We start from the raw sequence: 21,760 nt of genomic DNA, 5'->3' as shown, positions 1-21,760 counted from the left end.
TTCCTCCAGGAAGGCACACTGCAGAAAGTTTGAAGAAAATACACATTCACGAGCAGCTGTATTCCTCAAACACACCCTGCCACAGCTAGAGGAGTGCACATCGAGAAAAGGTGAGAAGAAAAATGTCCAAACCTTCCTGTTGCCAAGTTGCTGTTTTAGTAAATCAGATTTAGTAAATCAAAGTGTTGGTAGCCAAAAGGTGGAGATGTAATTTTCATTCAAAGTATGAGCCAAATTTGTCAAACAAAGCAGGCATATTCACTTACTCAGAAGTTCCTTAAAGAGGTTCCGCGTTGTTCCCTTTTTTTTCTTTTTTGAATTTTTTTTTTTTTAAAGAAGGTTGAGACAGACAACTGAATGGGTGAGGGGCAGGAGCTCTTTTGTAACTCAGGTGAGAAAGGAAGCTTTTAAAAGGGAGGAGGGAGGGCCTCTGTGGACCAATGAGGACAGACACAGATCAGTCAGGCCCCTTCTCTGAGCACGCTCATAAAAACCCACCCACCCCCACACCCCCAATACACATACACATGGCTGCTTCATTAGAAAAGAGCAAGAAGGCCAAAGCAGAAAAGTACTGTAATTTGGGGCCTCTATCAAAAGTATGAATTCATATAGCTAGATAGATAGAAAGAGAAGGGTTCACGCCTGTGTATAACGAGAAAACAGGAACCTAAACTGTAACATCGCCAGGAGGTCCGCCTCCATCAGACTGAACACACCAGCATGCACTGACACTGTTAAATATCCTCGGCTGCTTCAAGACGTCATCACATGATATGTCACCTGACTATGACTATCAAGTTTCATACTGGTGCAGAATTATACAGGCCAAACACATGTGGACCAGTGAGAGGCTGAGGTCACACAGGGCTGCTGGCTGCCATGGGTGGACGAACTAACTGATCACACACACACACACACACACACACACCTCCCAGGCTTTTCAATTCCATCGTCATCGTACACACTGTGCACACGCTTGTTTGCGCACGCACCTGTGCACATGTTGGCACATGGATGTCCAGCTGGGCTACGAGCAACTGTTAGTAGTTTGGGGTAGGCTGTGCCACCGGCCGACCAATCAGAAGACAGCGTTTGGGATGTCACTGCGCTCAAGGTCATGTACATGTCAGGGATGAGGTTTTATCTCTGTCTATTTTGTAACACTGTCCAAATGGAGGAAATAGACACACATATGCACATGTGCGGTATGTAAGGAACCAACTGCATCACTATTGTTTTCTTTAAATTAGCTGTCGAAAGGTTTTTGTCCAGTGAGCAGCTAAGACTCTGTGAACTCTATTAAGTGAAAACTTACCTACTCAATCATGAACAAAGAAAAAATGCTTTGATTTGAACTTGTTTTGAACTCATGAACTAAGTTCATCTACTTGGTTTTTAAAAGGTTTTCAATGAGGATTTAAGACTTCTCTCAACATACAGAGGAGCAATCTTTCATTTGGAGTTTAAACGACAACCTCATCCATAAACAGTTTAAATTTTAAAATATCCAACACCAACAGCCGCAAAACACAGAAAGAGACATAACTGTTGATTTCATTCAGCTATATACCATTTAAATATGTTAAAAATACACAGGTGACAAGTAGACATGAGTCATAGAATCAGTGAACTGACTCAGCAATGTCAGTTATACAGCACTGTTTATCACTTATTAAAGATTCAACACTCAGCCTGCTAACATTAGCCCACATTAGCCACCATAAGCTGCTGTGTATACCAGAAATAAGGTGGTACCAGCAAGACTGTGTAATGAATTGAGCATGACGATGAGTTAGCTATTCAGCTTTTCCTTTGTAAGAGGAAGAATGTGCTATTTTTTTCTTTCTAAAGTTACAAGGTCTCTCCTTCAGTCCAGAAAAAAATCATAATCTAAGCTATATTACAAAAACCAAAGCAGAGTTTGCTAGCAAGCATGCTAACAAAATTGCTTGTTACAACTAAAATAAACAAGGAGTCTGTTAAAGTTGCTGGTTTTCTATGGACTCACAGCCCATCAGCCTAAAAAAAGCAACTCTTTGGGTCTAGTCATGTGGGTATCGGTTATTTAAGAAAAAAAGTGAAGGGAAGCCACAAGAAAGATGTTTTTATGTAGCCAATACAGAGGACAACACAGCCAAGCCAGCCAAGTGAATGGCAGTGAAAGCCAAATTCCCACCAACAGTGAACTGCTCACCACGATCTTCACTACAGCTCCAGGGACATTCCTTAAATGGCATGGCAGTCCTTGAAGTGTGTGTGGGGGCTTCACACACACATACTCGCCCAATCACCTGTGACTAGAAAGCTGTTCCTTAGCCAATCCCGCGACATACCAAACAGGGACGGGATTTAGCTGGGGGGTTGTAGAGGTCACAAACTTCAGAGAGTGGAGCAGCCAGCTATAGAAGTGCCTGAGCTGAGTGTTTGAGGTCAAAGATAGCTTACACACACCAAAACAAAAATACTTAAGTTTCCAGTCATGGCATAGAAACACGTCCAGTTGATATCTCCGTAATATCACACCTGAACCTCCTTTAATGAACCATATCAAAGCAGAAATAAGGTTACTTTAGGACATGTAATGATCTGTAACAACTGCAGAGATAGTAATGTAATCTTGTGTAAAACAAAAACTCACCCAATTTTACACATGAAGACTGTGATGATGGAAATTTTAGAGTACCACATATTCAGAACTTCACGCATTTTAGAAACTAAAAACCACAATGTCTCAACTCCGCTTTGTTGATTTTGACGTCCTTTTTTTAATGCATTTCCTGTAATCATCTCATAAATTCTCCAACTTTATGACAGAATTTACAAAATCTCCGGATTGCCTCTTTAGGCACAAATTACTTGCTATATTTGGTAAAAGCCTCTTTCCCCAGATAATACGAATCCATCATCTGGCTGAGCAATAATTCAGTATCTGGCGTAGATAACCAGCAAACATTAAATAAAATCTCTCAGAATGAAATCTGAAACAAAGTTGAAAACATGGATGTTCTAAACATATATGAACTGGTTCAGTTATGTAATTTCTGTGTGATATAGTGTGATATAGTGTCAGTGCTGCAATCTGTGTGGGAATTTCTTTGACTAACTTTAGAAATAAACATTTTTAGTTTGGCTAAATCAGACATAATGAATGGTTAAGTGCCGGTCTTTTATGTGACTGCATCCATGGAATCATCCAGGTAAATATGGTAGAAAATTGCCTGTTTGACTGAAAATGCTGGCAATGCAATGATAGCTTTGTCTGGAACAGGCTGGTGCAAAAAATTGGACAAGATCCTAAGCTCGCTCATTGTTCTCCTGCTTCAGTTTCCTTCTGTTTCACTGTTCTTTCCAGTAAATGTTGCTCATGTTCTCCCCTGCTGTCTGCTCTGTATCCACCTCTCTCTGCAGTGTGCATGAATTGTACCTTCTTTTAATTAGTATTTTGGTAAAACTGTGTCCTGTTACCGGCAGAGCCCGCCTACTGAAGCAGCATGCCAAAACATTTTGACTGAAGTTTACTCGATGTAAGCCCATGAGGAAGAAATGTATACCTTCTTGGTTTTGACACAGGGTTTGTTGAAGTTATTGCTCAGAATCAGAGATTAAGTAACATTATTACTTCAGTGTATTTCATTTCCTTTAAGTAGCTGTTTTGCTGCTGGGTTTGACCCTTGTATGCATTTTAACTTGAGAGCACAAGACCTCATAAAAATCCTGGCGTTGAAAATTTTCTAAACAACCAAACACTGTAAAAATGTTCTCACTTTTTGGCTAACTACATTTCCGCATGTGAATGTGTGAATGTGGTAACTTCTGTAGCAGGAAAATAACGGAGTGTTGACATCAGACAAGAGGCTGAGGAAAATGTTTCCACCATGGATCAGTGGGTTAATAACTTCCCTTTTTGACAAAAACATCTGTGACATGACGGCATGCACAATATTTTGTACCTCTGGTTGTTTGAACAAGTCAATCACTCCCACACAGTTGTATCCAAAACCACATCAGCTTGCATCTTTGTTGTGCAGCTGACAGTCAGTGATCATTAAGAGCTGTAATTTGAAGGTCTCTAAATTAAGCCTATACCTCTAAACTCCATGTGACTGGCTGGAAATACCACACACAGCCTGCCGCTGAATCATTAGCCAAATGACAGCTAATATCAGCCCAAATACAAAATAGAAGGCAAATTTTCTCTTGGACTGTCTAAAAAAGGAAAGACATGAAAGGTGAAAACTTCCAAATAATATTAAAAAAAACCTTTGATGTCTTTGAAATGTTTGAAAGTGCTTGGGCCTCTTAAAGAATTTCACAGGTCCAAGGCAACAGATATTTCTGTCCCCTGCGTGTAAAATCTATCAGCTCTATGCACTTGTTTACAAGTAGGCAACTGCTATATGACATAACATTCATCATATGACACTTAGTCATTATTCATAGAAATTAGTCCAACACTTGTTTTTCCCCCCATCCAAGAGAGTTCTCAGGATATTCATTTTATATCTGCTTTATAACAAATTATTTACATTTTAACATGTATTTATACTACGTCTGGACTGTCACTGAAAAGCAACTTTATGTAGAAAATCAAACTTTATTTGCAGCTTATGTTCATGAACCAGTGTTTTTACTACTCATCATGGGAGCTACAAATTGCAACTACAGTCCTCTGCTGGAAGCCACGTAGCAACTGTAATGAAGTAGTTTGGATGTATAAATGCAGTATTTAAAGGGAAACTGACTTTTGCACTTGTCTGGCCACTGGACTGAAAAATATTTAAATGACTGAACACTGTCATTAAAAATGATTGAATTGAATCAGTAACATCAGGCAACTTATAGTTTCTCTCATGTTCATTTGAGGGATCAAATCTGTCCTGAGAGAGAAATGGACCTTAGATCAAAGGCATGAGTTGCTAAAAATCTTTTTGTCTTATAATGTTCACATGCCCTGCATTCCTCTCGCAAAGTCAACTTACAGCCATAGTTTGACATTTTTTGAAATACGCTTATTCACGCTCTTGCCGATAGTGAGATGAGACGATCGATACCACTCTCATGTCTGTCTGTCAAAAATGAAGCTGCAGCTAGCAGCTGGTTAGCTTAGCTTAACATAGCATAAAGGCTGGAAACAGGGAGAAACTGTTAGCCTGTAGATTCATATTCAGCGTACAGACATGAGAGTGATACCAAACTTCTCCTCTCCTGTTTGCAAATAAGCAAATAAGTGTCTTTCCCAAAATGTTAATCTATTCCTTTAATAGCTCCTCAGCTCTAAACGCCACTATGTCATTGTCATCTGTGTTAAAGCTGTGGTATTAGAAACTAACCATTCCACAGCTGCATGAGGTTGCGATACTATGTGAGAGTTTGTTCAGGCAGTGGCTCTCATGTAAGTGGTTCAACCCAAGCAATCACAGCTACTAGTTAAGCACATCATGTAGCAGAGATTTACAGCTGCTGGTTACAGTCAGCGCGGTGACCTAGGAGACTACTGTGCTTAATCATAATACGTAACCGTCGTGTCCTACTGCAGAAAATGGTGAAGCTACACAAATACAACCACATCATACAGAGCTGACAGCCACACACATCTGTGTTGAACTGAGTGAGTGCACACACTCCTCCAGAAGATCAAGTTTGTCTGTGCTTCCACTTGGGAGGATTTTTATTATATCTGACATGTTGAGACAACTCCTTCACCCTTCTCCAGTCACACAATTTACATGTTGGCAGCATGTGAACAGAAAGGCCAGGCTGTAGTCTACTATTAACATTAACATCTGCTTCCAAGAAATCAAAGCGTCATTTTTGTACTCCAAGAAGATAAAGTTGGAAAATATAAACAGATAGTGTAGACTTTAAAGCACTACGCTACCTTTAACCTAGAAATCTTCCCTTCCAAGAATTTAGAAAGTTCCATAGAATAGCAGCCCTCTGATATTGTTAGGAGATGACCATGGTAATAAAATATCCATGCCTCACAACTCTACCGTCTAGTGTTGGCGAATATTCAGCTGCATACTTCTGATTCTCCAGCTGAACACTTGACTCCTGCAGTCTGCAGACGTGGTGTACGTGGAAGTGTTTCAGCCAGGGCCATCATTTATCACCTGGCATGCACTGTAGGTGTGTTTCAGACCACCACTTGATAGTATATTTGTTTTAAGCACTTGTATCCAGTCATTTTACATTGTTATACTCCATTCACAGTTTACAACCTACAGTATTTGAAAGAGGAGAAAGCTATTATCACCCTATGGCTGTGTGTTTTGCCCATTTTTTACTATTACGCAGATGTATCTGTATTTGGAATGAATCAATAAAAGCATGACTGTACAAGAGCGTCACACGGACTAACAGAACACGTCAGAGCTCTTTCAGAGCATCACTGGCACTGCGTCAAAAATCAGTTTTCTTTCAATGATTGCTTTGCTTTGAACTAAATGCTTATGTCAACATGCTAACATGCTCACAACTGCAATTCTATCATGTTGATATTTATAAGGTTATGTTTACCATGACCATCTTAGTTTAGTGTGTTAGCATGCTAATATTTTCTAATTAGCGCTAGATACAAAGTAGTTAAGGCTGATGGGAATGTTATTAGTTTTGCAGGTATTTGGTTATAAGCTTAAGTATTAGACAAAATATTTTTTTGTCCTGATAGTGGTGAATGTCTGTTGTGAGATATATCCGTCTGGACCAAAGTGGCCACCCCTAGAGCCATGCTACTAGTGATAAAAAAACAAACAGGGGTAGACAGTAAAAAAGAAGGATGTCTTGGCTCTGCTTTCCACAGGGTAATACAACATAATCACTGCAGTGACCAATTAGATCCATGCAAGCCCACACACCAGATGGAATAGCTTGTAGCATTGTGCTAATTTGACTCTTTTACTGTTGCAATAAATTATTGTTGTTTTGCCTTAGGGGCTAATGTTTGTCGCGGCTTTCAGAAGACAGAGATGTCCAACACCTGAATTCCCACAAGTCAGATCATGTGAGCCAATGTCCCAAAAGCTGAACTAATGCACAGTGCTAATTAATAAGACACATAAAAGTAGCTTAACAGCCTAGCTTAGACAACTAAAATATATGGATGCATGATACATGAGCAGAGGTAATAATACTGCTGAGTATTCTCTAGAGAAATCACTGGGACTAATTAAAGTTTCACTTTCTCTCACCACATTTCTGATGTCTGACACCTCCAGAGTAAGTTAGCGCAAGACCTGTTTGGACAGCCTAATTATTTTCAGAAGTGTGGTTGCTAGTAGGTTTTACCTCAGTACCTCAGGTTTTTTTATCTGGTCTTTAACTGTTCTTGACTGTTGACTTGGCATCTCTATACCAAGGGTCATATATCCACTGAAACAGCAGTGTAGGCTGCTTTAAGGAAGTTGAATGGAATGAGCAGAAAAAATGAGACCTTCTGCAACAGCTAACAAAGCTGATCTTTGTTTCTCCTCACTGGCTGAAGCTATGAGGAAAACTGCAACTAATAAGGTTTATATGCTGAAAGCAGGCAGAAGATCACAATGAGCATTTGCATTGGTCTGAATCGGGATTTCTGACAAGACAGACTGAAGGACACCAAAACTCAAAAATTCAGAGCCAAAGACAAAAAAAATATATTGACAAAACTTTGACTTCAGTGTTGTCATGTGACATTAAAGGCCAGTTGGCCTTTAGTAAACACCATAGTGGCCTTTTGTACATAACCTTGTTTGCGAACCTGTTCTTGCGGACCCTTGCTCTGTTCATCTTATCAGTTTGCATTGATCTGCTAAGGATGACAACGTCATCATGCTTTGTAACAATGTGTAGGTCTTCTGAAGCTCAAGGTTTCGACCTTGACTTTAGTCAGAGGAAGTAGGAGGCTGGAAGAAGGGTTCAGACAGAAAGAGCCTAAAAGGTTCTGAGGATTTTTTTCTGTTATTTCAAGAGTGCAAATGTACATGACTTCAGTTTCTGTTTGACAAAACTGGAGCCCAGAGACTAAGAAAGCTCAGTCTGTGCTATTTTTCACCACTACGAAAACACCCCTCTAAGTGTAATTTGAGAGCATTCAGCCCTTGCTTCTGTCCATAAATCACCTGTACAAAGATGTCATTGGTGGTCAAACATTTGTTACAATGTGCACATTCCTCATGATACCACATTTACAGAATAATCTTCCACTTTTCTTGTTTCCCTGTTTCGCACCATGAATGCTTGCCAACTTAAACAGACTATGACAAACACTGTGTAGAGAACACTTTACATTTTCAAGTTCATTAGATAAGTAAAAATAGGGTAATACACAGAACTAATCAGACTGCTTATTTAAAGATATCTGATGACTGTGATGACTCATGACCTGTTCCCATCCAACTATATTTTTATGTACTACAGTCGACGCATTCAGTATTGAATTAAGGGTCTGCCTTTAAAAGAAGACATACTTACTGACATTTTGTAGGTCAGAAAAACTCTGACCTACAACTCGTCTCAGCAATTTAACTTCCAGGAAGCTGACCCTCTCTACTTTCTCTAGCAGTTCAAATTAAGTGCAGCAGAAGCTGGAGGACATCGCTTTACATTATGTAAGCATGAGTTCATAATAGATCAATTTAATAATGTAAAATGGGTCATATAAAGGTACTTTTCCACTGAGTCTACAACGCATTTTCTGTTGCATCAGTGACCATGAACCTTGAGTGCTCTGATCATTCACAGGCCCGTTGAGAGGCATTTGGGCACTGGTTAGTTGTGACACGCCAACCATGTGGGGAGAGTGTCAACTAGAGACTTAATGACATCACCTTCCCCACTTTCCTGATCTAGGGCTGTTTCTATTTCATCAATTGCAGTTCTGCTTATTGTTACTGATTCTTAATGAACTTGGTTCTGTTTCTCAGCATAGAGTACAAAACAAAAACAAAATTTGTTAGAAACAAAAAAAGCTTCATTTTCAGCCAACGTAGTCATTTGGTAAATGACAAGGTATTTTGTGGTGCTGTATAAATACACTTTTCAACTTGTTTTTAACTGTACTGGACACATAGCATAGCCTGATCCTATAGCACTGGGTCTATAGGGGCATTAAAAATGCTGCAATCTTAAAGGAATAGTTCAGCATTTTAGGAAACACGCTTATTTGCTTTCTTGGTGAAAGTCAGATAAGAAGATTGATATCACTCTCATGTCTGTATAGTAAGTATTAAGTTTACCCCAATTTCCAGTCTTTATCCTAAGCTAAGCTAAACGACTGCTGGCAGTAGCTTTATGTTTATTGTACAGACAAGGGCAGCAACTAACAATCATTTTCATTATCGATCAATCTTATTTTCTTGATTAATTGATTATGTTTTTAGTCTGTGAAATGTTTGAAATTAGAGACAAATGGCTATCACAATTTCCTAAAGCCCAAGGTGATGTTTAACACTCCAAGATATTCAGTTCACTACAAGTCTTTGCACTTTTAGGAACTAGAACTTGGGAATGTTTGGCATTTTTGCTTAAAAAATGACTCAAACGATTATTCAGTAATATCAGTAATGTTCATTTTAAATAAGGTGACAGAAGCAGTTGTAAACTATCCCGTTGTCAGCAGCGGTCATAAGCTGTAAAGAATTTTGTAGCGAGAACAAAGTATTCAAGCAGCTGTGTCTGCAAACATCCCTCCATGTTTATAAGGTCTTCAGCAAGACTCTGAACCCCTGCAGCTGACCTCTGACCTCTGACCACCATGTGGTGGGTGAAAGGGATTTTCCCTGTAAGTATCAACATTGTTTCACACTTTAAAAGCTATAAAGCAATTTTGCGCGGCTATTGATTTGCGAACATCACAAGTGTCCTCAATGCACTTTCAGATTTACAAATTATGCAATACGGCAGGTAAAAATAGGCAGCTTCTTATATTGTACAGTGTGCCACCTTCTCAGATTTCAATTGAATGTGTTGACAGCAGTTTGGAAAATTGCCAAATGTTTTTTTCCCCTTGTGACACTGCCTCACTGTGTCTTTGTGTTAGTGATATCCACTCCTTTGAAACTGATTCGGCATCTGGCTCACAGCTCATTTGCTCATCAGCCAGCACCAGCAGCGCTTTAACCCCAGCTGCCCAGCAGGGTCTGACCTACATGTGTCATTCCAGTCTCCCAACAGCCAATGAGGAGTGCGGATCCACAGCCAAGCTCCAACATGCTGACAGGTGTTTAAACCTGTGCCGGCATTGCCCCTCACCTGCAGTCTTATGAAGTTACTGTGGAGTCTTTGTGTTTGAGTGTTTAACAAAATGGTTTAAAGTGGTGCAACATTAAGGGGGCACTCCTATGATTTTACATATGGAGGTCAGTTTACTTGTCCTGAGTCATCCTCCTCAGGCTGTGAAGATAATTGTATCAAGTCTTCTGCACTTCTGGACGGAGCAGAGTTTGAGAAAATCAACCTGATGTCATTGTGACATCATTTGGCTTTTCGAAGCTTGGGCTTGGCAATGAAACATTTTAACAGAAAGCCTGCATTACAAACTGGAGCAATGGAGGTTGAAAGGTGTCGGCATTTACCAGGCAAGGAGGGTTTAAGGCCAGACACCATCTAGTTGCACTATGGGAAATATAGGATCCATACTAGGGACTAAAAGTCAGGGTATCTTGGCTTCTGCTGCTTCAATTTTGACCATTCTTTTTCTAATTTATCTCTTGCAAGTCGCCCAACTTTATTGAAGTGACTAAATAGCTGGAGTACCCCTTTAAACAAAAGGGATTAATAATGCAAACTACAGATTACCATTAAAACTTTAATCAACTTAATTACACCTTGTGTCCCCTGCAATCCTTCTTTAATGAATGGTAGCCACTCGTCACATTTGTGTTCTTTCTTATTTACTCTTTTTCCATTTCAAGTTAAGCACATTCATTTACAGAAAACTATTCTGTGTACCTGCATGGAAGCAGCCTTTACCTAATCACCATGACTGTGCACCTCACAGCTTTGATAATGATCATACAACACTCCTACTTGGGCCATTTGACAAAGAAATAGGTAGAGGTTCATTGAGGGAAAACATTACTAGTTCAGTATTACGCAAGGTGCATAGAGAACAGAGCAGGTCTGACTGTATATATATATATATATATGTACTGTGTGGCAACTGGGTATTTTTAGCGGTCAGAATGGCAATGACAGAAACTGAACTCACCACTCAAATATGCTTAAGCCATATTCTCCTGGCTGAATCTGGTCTTTGTTTTCAGTCAAGAGCTGTTACTCTGCTGTATGTGGTGGGGGATTACAGGGCGTGTTGCTTCAAATGCTTAACTAAAAACTGGCTTAAGACAAGGATGAGCATACAGAATCACAGAAAAGTAAGTGACAACAACTGTGCAAATGTCTGAAAAGCGCTAAAGCAAAGGCACATTATGGAAAATCCCACTCAACACTTTAAAAATACTGTTCTGTCTTATCGTCAAATCCAGAAGATTTTCTTTCCCAGAGTTATTACTGAGTACTTACAGCATCAAAGAGAGGAGGCCCTGAATTAAACAGCAGTAAATTCAATATGAAAAGGTAAAATATATAAGATATAAAATAAAGAATATGTTGCACCGCCATCAAATCAAGTTAAAATGATCTCAGCAATTTTGTACAATAGTTTCAACCAGAACATGGCAACAGTTTGAGCCCGTGATTGCAGTCATAACATATTTATGAGCCCTCTGAGCCCTGCAGGCCACACTCAGCATGCTACTGTCTGCTGTTACATAAATCCATGATCCATATTTCAGCTATTTTTTTTTCTTCATATATTCGTCTGGTTATCTCTTCAAAACAAATACTCTAATTTATGTCTGCTATGATGTGTGAGCTGCACACAGGCTGCTAGCAGCACACAGTGCAGCCTAAATGATGCAAACTGGAAACACCAATAGTCGCCTTTGTGTTTTCTCTCAGTAAATACGGAAAGGCAGCACATGCAAAACACATCAGCCCCGTGCAGAATACAGTTTCAGTTCATGTGATCAACTGGTGAGCATAAGTGGAAAAATGTGTTTTTGAGCGAAATTTAGACATGAGTGTAAATGATCAGCATGCACCAAGATAAAGAGTAATTCTCTGGTATAAATAAAGACGCGTGTTTGGCGCTTAACGCCGCTTTATATTGACTTCAGGCAACACCCTGCAGGAAGCGTTCAGTACGCGCTGCTACTGTTGCTCTTTGGCTTACATTTAAAGTGTGTTTATACATTTAAGCTGTCTACTAATACAAAGAAATAAACACGGCTTTAGAAACCAATTAAACTCATGCACACTTATGCACAGGTAAGCTTTCTTTTATTGACAATTAGGCTACAAGGTCCTCAGAGCCGCTTCCTCAAGTCAAATAAATAATCAGAATTAAATTGCCCGCTTCCGCATAATCAAATATGGAGGTCCAAATTAACCAGCAAATCACATGCAAGATAGAAAAAAGTAAAAGTAAAGACTAGATGTTTAAATGTTGGGTCTTACCCAGGGTTTCAGTGTAGCGAACAGCTGCAGCAGGCGGAGGAGGAGGCGGACTAGTGGAAACAAGAGTTGGAGACCCTTCCCATTTAACAAGCAAGAAGACTGAGTGGAAATTTCCATCTGCCATGTGATGATGGCAACTCCTGAAGCGTCGTGTTACACCGCCTTGCTCTGCTGGGGGCTCTTTATTCTCTCAATTACCCCCGTTCCAGATACTCGTTTGAAAAGATACTTAAGCTGCCATGAGCGAAACGTCTGCCGCCTTAAATTCATAAATGTTTTAATTGTTTTCGAGGCGGGTCTAATTGTTCCAATTTCTTTATCTCTATTATCTTGAGATATAATAATCAGTGTGCATATTTATACTGGCTAGAGGGTGCTTGAGAGACGTCTGAGATATAAAAAAAGAGGAAGGTTTATTTAATGATTGTGAGCCTTTTTGTGACTGAGATCCTTTGTTTACATTCCGGTTGGCCACGTTGTAAGGAAAAAAAGGGCGATCCACACTCCCAATTGACTGCCATTATGTTTTAAAGGGGAAGTAGGGAATAAAAACATGAATATTTTAAGAAGTGGAATTTGCCCAATAAACTCAATGGACAATAACTTAGAACTCAAGTACTACTTATGTACAATTTCGAGGTACTATTTCCATTTTATGTCACTTTATGTCGTTATAACTCCACTGTATTTCAGAAGGAAATATTGCATAACAAAAACAAAACAAAACAAAAAAAATTACAGCTATAGTCACTATTTTTTAACACAGAAAACCAAGGATGAGATTATAAAATGACACATTGGATTAAACTACCCCTAATATGCTATTTACATGTTATTAGTAATAATAGCTGCGATGATTAATCAAACTGTCAATCAAACAGTGTGTGTGGTACTGTGATTGATTTTCTGAGGCGCTCCTTTTTTTTGTTAGTCCAGACAAACCACAAATATAGAATACATTGCTTTCTTACTGCTACAATTTTAACACTTTTTTAAAAACTTTTTTTTCAAGGAGAACTACCAGACCCCAGATAGATGTTTTCATGAACTGTTCCAAAGAAAATTACTAATACCCCCCCCCCCCCCCCTCCCCCCAAAAAACAAAAAACCCATCCCACATGGAATTACAAGAAGAGGAAAGAAAAGAGGCCCACCCAGTCTTTGTGTTCCCTCCATGTTTTAAAAAAAATCAGTTTCTGTTTCTATCTTACTAAACAAACTTTAGTTCCCAGCATGCACTGGTCATAAACCCTGGACAGATCTATCATATACTGTAGACATACAACCATATTTACAAATTACATTCACACATTGACAATTTAGATTTCTCAGTTCACTAAACCTGCAGGTCTTTGGACTGTGGGATGATTTTTTTTGCGTATGGTCCCATGAAAATTATTCCTGGCCCTTTCAGTTTCTTAATCATCCTCACAAGACCTCACTTAGGAATCACCAGTGTTTATAAATAACTACAAACTGCATGTCATCTGCATTATTTAATTGAAAATACATTGCACGCTACCAAAAGGGTCAATGGCCATTTGCAAAGCCTCGCCCCACTTAGTTACTGTTTCTATGCTCTATGATTTCTGTTCTTGCCCAGCAAATATGCAGTTTATATTAATAATGGTGGCAGATTTACCACTCGAAAATTGATTCTGAGTCTTCAATTTCACACAGAAGTAAACAAAAGCGGCTTCTCATATCTAGCTGAAGACCGTGGAGTTTGTCAGCTGAAATTTTGGTAGAGCTACTAGAGCTAGTTTGCTGTAGTATTGTAAATAAAAATGTGATCAAAATGTTACTTGTTCTAATATAACATTTGGGGGTTTGGATACTCACTGTAGAAAAAAACGTGCAAGCAACACAATGATAACCTTAATTACAATGCTGAGAAAATACAACCTTTTGCTGGCAAAATTCACCAACTTATTTAACTTTGCAGCATGCTCAGGTTCCTCTAAGGCTCTCACTTGAAAACCAATCAGGTTATCAAAGTTACCAGGCTAAATGATATTTGACAATATAACAATTTTAACAACAAACTTAATACATGAATAATTCTAATCTGTAGCCTTGTGAATCTTTCAGATGCACAGAGTGCTCATATCATCATAGCACCATGAATGTTATACAGACCATACAGTATGACATAGAAAACATCGAACGATACCAGTGACGTGGTGGATAATTTTGTGAAAAAACAACCATTCCTGGCTGACCCAAATGATTCATTCAACTTTTGCTACATGTTAAACTCCCTCTCTGTCAATGCTCTCACTTGAATATCAGAATTATCAGGCCTGATGATACATTCACTTACAAGAAAACTACTATGTACAAAGAAATCAGACTACAAAAGCAAACTAACTCAAATCAAACCAATGTTTGCTGTACACAAATTCTCAATTTCCAGCTACTGACAAAATCAGGTGAAGGTAGGTTATTATGCATAGGTAGGTGGACAGGTTGCAGTCTTAAAACTATGCATAAAACCAGGTTCCACTGACATCTGCTCATTCAAATCAAATCAATGTTTGATTTGCTAAACAATGTTTGCTGTTCATCAAAAAGATAGCAGCAGAGCCACCGTACACCAAGACTTTGATTTCTCTGCAGTAGTTGAGAGTGTGGAGACTGAAATGTTCAGGCTTTTTTGTCGAGCGCTCGTCACCTAGAGGTCAACCCTTCTTTCCCAATATTGTGTAACAAGCATCTAGAAGGCCTACTGTGAAAAACACTGGCTGTCAGAAGTGGGATTCGAACCCACGCCTCCAGGGGAGACTGCGACCTGAACGCAGCGCCTTAGACCGCTCGGCCATCCTGACTGTGTCTCAAGCACCACATAGCACTTAGCAAAGCACTAGCCTAGTTGTTATAGCGTGAGTATAAATACTGTAAAGACAACAAAGTTTACATATGAATCATGGTATGCAGTCTTTGTGTTTACTATGCAATTCTGACCAATCACAGACCAGTTCTAATTTGAGAAGGGTCCCTGCACACTCATTCAGATATTTCCAGGAACTGACAAACAAGGTGGAAGATAGGCAATTTTCCTACAATCCACTTGACCTGTACTTCCCCCTAAAACGAAGTTCCATCAAGATTTAAAATCAGATCTCTGGATTCAGAGTCCAGAGTGCTAACCATTATACCATGGAAGTAGCACTTGGACTCATAAGAAAGTTGTGAAACTATTTCACACATGGCATCACTAAATATGTTATTCAGTGCATATAACAGAGATAGTGTATGAGATTACAACACAGTGGATAACATTTTAAAAAGGAACCTTTACTGCCTAACATAAGAAACTTCTTAAACTTTTGCTACTTGCTCGGCTCCCTCCTTGACCAGACTTTCACTTCAGGATGAACTTTTTAGCCCAATTTATTCCTGTTATCAGCCCTCATGATATTTAAGACAATGGGAAAATTGTGTCTATTTCCACATAATCAAAAGATGAATATCTCTTAAGTGTAGATTGCCATGACTTTCAGACAGAATAGAAAAACAGTAACTACAATGGATTCAGTCTTTCAAAAAACAAAGGGTCTTCCAAAGAAAGGGTACTGTTTCCACATTTAAAGGCGCTGACAAGCTAGGGCTAAAGTCACTGCATTTTACCTGTAAATTATCTTTCAACCTCTTAAAAAGAGGTCCCACCGAGATTTGAACTCGGATCGCTGGATTCAGAGTCCAGAGTGCTAACCATTACACCATGGAACCACACTCTCATTCACATAATGACTCTTGAGCTGGTGGAGAACAGTGTCAATTTCCATATTAGCCTATGACGATGGTATTTTGCTATCATGTATATCACAAATAGCCTACGGTAAGAACAGTAACCACAAAGGATTCAGTCTTACAAAAAACACAGCGTCTTCCAAGAAGAGGGCACAGCATTCACATTTTCAAGTCCTAACAAGACGAGACAAAAGGTACTGCGTTTTAACTGTAAACCTTCTTGAAAGGTTCCACCAAGATTTGAACTTGGATCACTGAATTTAAAGTCCAGAGTGCTAATCATTACACCGTGGAACCAAAGCTCACAAGTATCTGTAAAGTAACCTCACAGGTGATCAAATTGAGTGACCAATCTTGATGTTCCAGCTACTGGCACTATCAGGTGAAGGTAGGTTACTTAGGTAGGCAGACAGCCTACCTAGCTATTACACCATGGAACCATGCACTCTATTGCATAATGTCTCTTGACAACCTACTGGAGAACAGTGTCTCTATTAGCTTATGGCGATGGTGTTTTGCTATCATTTATAACAAAAATAACCTACATTAAGAACAGTTAACACAAAGGATTCAGTTAATTCCAAGTCGCAGGTGAAAACACATAAATCTGGTAAATCTAGCTAATGCGTCGTTCACAGACAAGAGGGGATGCAGGAGATGATCTTTCGGTCAGTATTTTGAAGGAGTGGGTCTACTCATTTTACGGAGCACATAGTAGCACAACTACTGTACGCCAACACATTACTTCCTGTGCACAGGTTGAGAGTGTAGAGACTGACACGTGGCTTTTTCTCAAGCGCTCATCATCCAGTGTCTTTCCCAACATTGTCTTACCAGCAACTTTTAGGCCTACTGTGAAAAACACTAGCTGTCAGAAGTGGGATTCGAACCCACGCCTCCAGGGGAGACTGCGACCTGAACGCAGCGCCTTAGACCGCTCGGCCATCCTGACTGCATCAGAAGATCCAGACCTATGATTTTGGATCCACATAGCAATTAGCAATGATGGATGGACTCTCTCATCCATTATTCAGTCCACAGAATGTAAACACAACCGCAAAGTTGGTGAGCAACACAAAAAAGCACCGTTATTAGCGTATAGCTGCAAGTAGTGACAAAGTTAAGCAAACTGACAATGTAGATCATTAAACGAATGAATGAATATAACAGAGACAGCCTATGAAAATACCAGTAACACAGTGGATAACATTTTAAAAAGGAACATTTACTGCCTAACATGAGTAAGTTATTTAACTTTTGGTACTTGCTCAGCTCCCTCCTTGGCCAGACTTTCACTTCAAGATCAATGTTATAGCCCAAGTTATTCAGGTCATCTGCCCTCATGATATTCAAGACAATTGAAAAATTGTGTCAATTTCCACATAATCAAAAGATGAATATCTCTTAAGTGTAGATTGCCATGACTTTCAGACAGACTGGAAAAACAGTAACCACAATGGATTCAGTCTTTCAAAAAACAAAGCGTCTTCCAAAGAAAGGGCACTATTTCCACATTTACAAGCGCCGACAAGATAGGACTAAAGTCCCTGCATTTTACCTGTAAATAGTCTCGCGACCTCTTTAAAACCAGGTCCCACCGAGATTTGAACTCGGATCGCTGGATTCAGAGTCCAGAGTGCTAACCATTACACCATGGAACCACACACTAGGTTGTGCAATGGCTCTTGACAAGCTAGTGGAGAGCAATGTCGATTTCCATATTAGCCTATGACCATGGCATTTTGCTGTAATGTATAACACAAATAGCCTACGGTAAGAACAGTAACCACAAAGGATTCAGTCTTTCAAAAAGCACAGCGTCTTCCAAAAAGAGGGCACAGCTTTCACATTTTCAAAAGTCACTGCATTTTAAGTGCATATCTTCTCCAAATCAGGTTCCACTGAGATTAGAACTCGGATCACTAACCATTACACCATGGAACCACAGCTCACAACTACCCGTAAAGTCACCTCACAGGACCCTCAGCAGAATTGGACGATTTGAAGAACGAGTGATGAGTCAGTCGCAGATTCCCAGCTACTGACACCATCAGGTGAAGGTTGGTTACTTAGGACAGGTGGCAATCTTGAAACCAGGTCCCACCGAGATTTGAACCGCTGGATTCAGTGTCCAGAGTGCTAACCATTACACCATGGAACCATGCGCTCTGTTGCATCATGTCTCTTGACAACCTAGTGGAGAACAGTGTCAATTTCCCCATTAGCCTATGGCGATGATGTTTTGCTATCATTTATTACACAAATAACCTACGTTAAGAACAGTAACCACAAAGGATTCAGTCATTTCCAAGCGACAGGTGAACACACATAAATCTGGTATATCGGGCTAATGCGCCGCTCAGAGACAAGAGGGGATGTGGGAGATGATCATTCAGTGAATGATTTGAAGGAGCGGGTCTACTCATTTTACAAGTTTATGGAGCACATAGTAGCAGCACAGCTACTGTGCACCAACGCATTGCTTTCTGTGCACAGGTTGAGAGTGTAGAGACTGAACCATGGTGGCTTTTTTCTCAAGCGCTCATCATCCAGTGTCTTTCCCAATGTTGTCTTAGCTGCAACGTTCAGGACTACTGTGAAAAACACTGGCTGTCAGAAGTGGGATTCGAACCCACGCCTCCAGGGGAGACTGCGACCTGAACGCAGCGCCTTAGACCGCTCGGCCATCCTGACTGCGCGTGAAGGTCCGGACCTATGATTTTGGATCCACATAGCAATTAGCAATGATTGATGGACTCTCTCGAGGCAAAAAAGGCACCGCTCTCAGCGTATGGCTGTGAGTAGTGACAAAGTCAGGCAAACTGACAGTGTAGATCATTAAAATAAATTAATGAATAAAGCAGAGATAGCGTATGAAATTACCAGTAACACAGTGGATAACATTTTAAAAAGGCACCTTTACTGCCTAACGTAAGCAACTTATTAAACTTTTGCTACTTGCTCGGCTCCCTCCTTGGCCAGACTTTCACTTCAAGATCAACTTTTTAGCCCAATGTATTCAGGTCATCTGCCCTCATGCTATTCAAGACAATTGAAAAATTGTGTCAATTTCCACATAATCAAAAGATGAATATCTCTTAAGTGTAGATCGCCATGACTTTCAGACAGACTGGAAAAACAGTAACCACAATGGATTCAGTCTTTCAAAAAACAAAGCGTCTTCCAAAGAAAGGGCACTGTTTCCACATTTACAAGCGCCGACAAGATAGGACTAAAGTCCCTGCATTTTACCTGTAAATAGTCTCGCGACCTCTTAAAACCAGGTCCCACCGAGATTTGAACTCGGATCGCTGGATTCAGAGTCCAGAGTGCTAACCATTACACCATGGAACCACACACTAGGTTGTGCAATGGCTCTTGACAAGCTAGTGGAGAACAATGTCGATTTCCATATTAGCCTATGACCATGGCATTTTGCTGTAATGTATAACACAAATAGCCTACGGTAAGAACAGCAACCACAAAGGATTCAGTCTTTCAAAAAACACAGCGTCTTCCAAAAAGAGGGCAGAGCTTTCACATTTTCAAAAGTCACTGCATTTTAAGTGCAAATCTTGTTGAAATCAGGTTCCACCGAGATTTGAACTCGGATCACTGGATTCAAAGTCCAGAGTGCTAACCATTACACCATGGAACCACAGCTCACAACTACCCGTAAAGTCACCTCACAGGACCCTCAGGAGAATTGGACAATCTGAAGAGCGAGTGACCAGTCTGCGATCACTGAGCGACTGACCAGTCTTGATATCAGTCGCAGATTCCCAGCCACTGACGCCATCAGGTGAAGGTGGGTTACTTAGGCAGGTGGACAGGTGGCAGTCTTGAAACCAGGTCCCACTGAAATTTGAACTTGGATCACTGGATTCAGAGTCCAGAGTGCTAACCATTACACCATGGAACCATGCGCTCTGTTGCATCATGTCTCTTGACAACCTAGTGAACAGTGTCAATTTCCCCATTAGCCTATGGCGATGGTGTTTTGCTATCATTTATAACACAAATAACCTACGTTAAGAACAGTAACCACAAAGGATTCAGTAATTTCCAAGTGACAGGTGAACACACATAAATCTGGTATATCGGGCTAATGCGCCGCTCAGAGACAAGAGGGGATGCGGGAGATGATCATTCAGTGAGTGATTTGAAGGAGCGGGTCTACTCATTTTACAAGTTTATGGAGCACATAGTAGCAGCACAGCTACTGTGCACCAACGCATTGCTTTCTGTGCACAGGTTGAGAGTGTAGAGACTGAACCGTGGTGGCTTTTTTCTCAAGCGCTCATCATCCAGTGTCTTTCCCAATGTTGTCTTAGCTGCAACGTTCAGGACTACTGTGAAAAACACTGGCTGTCAGAAGTGGGATTCGAACCCACGCCTCCAGGGGAGACTGCGACCTGAACGCAGCGCCTTAGACCGCTCGGCCATCCTGACTGCGCGTGAAAGTCCGGACCTATGATTTTGGATCCACATAGCAATTAGCAATGATTGATGGACTCTCTCATCCATTATTCAGTCCACAGAATGTAAACACAACCGCAAAGTAGGTGAGCAACACAAAAAAGCACCGTTATTAGCGTATAGCTGCAAGTAGTGACAAAGTTAAGCAAACTGACAATGTAGATCATTAAACGAATGAATGAATATAACAGAGACAGCCTATGAAAATACCAGTAACACAGTGGATAACATTTTAAAAAGGAACCTTTACTGCCTAACGTAAGCAACTTATTAAACTTTTGCTACTTGCTCGGCTCCCTCCTTGGCCAGACTTTCACTTCAAGATCAACTTTTTAGCCCAATGTATTCAGGTCATCTGCCCTCATGATATTTAAGACAATGGAAAAATTGTGTCTAGTCCAGAGTGCTAAACATTACACCATGCCTGCCAACTTCCTTACATGTTGGGAGTTGTGGTATTTCAGGAGAATTTACAATATCAAGACTGAGTGATCAAAGATGAGCACACAAAAACCAGGCATAGCTAACCAACGCTGTGTTCACAGACAAGAGAAAGACGAAAAATCTCAAAAGATGTAATCTTTCAAAGACACAAATTAACTCAAATTTTTAAAAAAAGTTTGACTTTTCTGGGTGCCGATAAAGTCAGATGAAAAATGAAACTCCCTTTCTGTCAATGCTAAAGTGAAAGTAGGTTTTTTAGGCAGGTGGACAGTTTGCAATCTTAAAACTATGCATCCTTTTAAAATAAGGTTCCACCGAGATTTGAACTCGGATCGCTGGATTCAGAGTCCAGAGTGCTAACCATTACACCATGGAACCATTTATCAAGCATCATACTGTCTCTTGACAATGTAGTGGAGAATAGTGTCAATTTCCATATTAATGTATGGTGATGGTATTTTGTTGTCATTTATAGCAGAAATAAATTACAGTAAAGCAGTAACCACAAAGTATTCAGTCACTTGCCACCAATTCCCCCACCAATTCAGTACACAAATTTTCATGTTTGTGTCCATACAGTTGT

General features: G+C 40.1%; 1 protein-coding gene and 9 non-coding genes across 11 annotated transcripts in view; all 10 read right to left on the bottom strand.

Moving 5' to 3' along the window:
• Positions 1–12,637, bottom strand: part of slc38a4 (solute carrier family 38 member 4) — a 38,090-nt gene extending 25,453 nt beyond the window's left edge. The window contains exon 1 of one of the 2 annotated variants that reach the window (XM_067581147.1): positions 12,502–12,637. The gene's annotated coding sequence lies outside the window, so the exon portion shown is untranslated. Of the gene's footprint in view, positions 1–266; positions 465–12,501 lie in introns of those variants that run through there. The other variant, XM_067581146.1, reaches the window with a different exon arrangement.
• A 2,609-nt stretch (positions 12,638–15,246) lies between these two features.
• Positions 15,247–15,329, bottom strand: trnal-cag (transfer RNA leucine (anticodon CAG)). Its single transcript has one exon. It is a non-coding gene; the product is annotated as a tRNA-Leu (tRNA).
• An 832-nt stretch (positions 15,330–16,161) lies between these two features.
• trnaq-cug (transfer RNA glutamine (anticodon CUG)) lies at positions 16,162–16,233 on the bottom strand. The gene has a single exon. It is a non-coding gene; the product is annotated as a tRNA-Gln (tRNA).
• Positions 16,234–17,123: 890 nt separating this feature from the next.
• Positions 17,124–17,206, bottom strand: trnal-cag (transfer RNA leucine (anticodon CAG)). Its single transcript has one exon. It is a non-coding gene; the product is annotated as a tRNA-Leu (tRNA).
• A 637-nt stretch (positions 17,207–17,843) lies between these two features.
• On the bottom strand, positions 17,844–17,915 carry trnaq-cug (transfer RNA glutamine (anticodon CUG)). The gene has a single exon. It is a non-coding gene; the product is annotated as a tRNA-Gln (tRNA).
• A 950-nt stretch (positions 17,916–18,865) lies between these two features.
• Positions 18,866–18,948, bottom strand: trnal-cag (transfer RNA leucine (anticodon CAG)). Its single transcript has one exon. It is a non-coding gene; the product is annotated as a tRNA-Leu (tRNA).
• Positions 18,949–19,536: 588 nt separating this feature from the next.
• Positions 19,537–19,608, bottom strand: trnaq-cug (transfer RNA glutamine (anticodon CUG)). Its single transcript has one exon. It is a non-coding gene; the product is annotated as a tRNA-Gln (tRNA).
• Positions 19,609–19,840: 232 nt separating this feature from the next.
• Positions 19,841–19,912, bottom strand: trnaq-uug (transfer RNA glutamine (anticodon UUG)). Its single transcript has one exon. It is a non-coding gene; the product is annotated as a tRNA-Gln (tRNA).
• A 711-nt stretch (positions 19,913–20,623) lies between these two features.
• On the bottom strand, positions 20,624–20,706 carry trnal-cag (transfer RNA leucine (anticodon CAG)). Its single transcript has one exon. It is a non-coding gene; the product is annotated as a tRNA-Leu (tRNA).
• A 777-nt stretch (positions 20,707–21,483) lies between these two features.
• On the bottom strand, positions 21,484–21,555 carry trnaq-cug (transfer RNA glutamine (anticodon CUG)). The gene has a single exon. It is a non-coding gene; the product is annotated as a tRNA-Gln (tRNA).
• Positions 21,556–21,760: the final 205 nt, after the last annotated feature.

Source organism: Thunnus thynnus, chromosome 23, assembly GCF_963924715.1.
Source record: "Thunnus thynnus chromosome 23, fThuThy2.1, whole genome shotgun sequence".
In the NCBI taxonomy this organism is placed as follows: domain Eukaryota; kingdom Metazoa; phylum Chordata; class Actinopteri; order Scombriformes; family Scombridae; genus Thunnus; species Thunnus thynnus.
The sequence above is the reverse complement of the archived record's forward strand: the minus strand, read 5'-3'. Positions and strand labels throughout refer to the sequence as shown.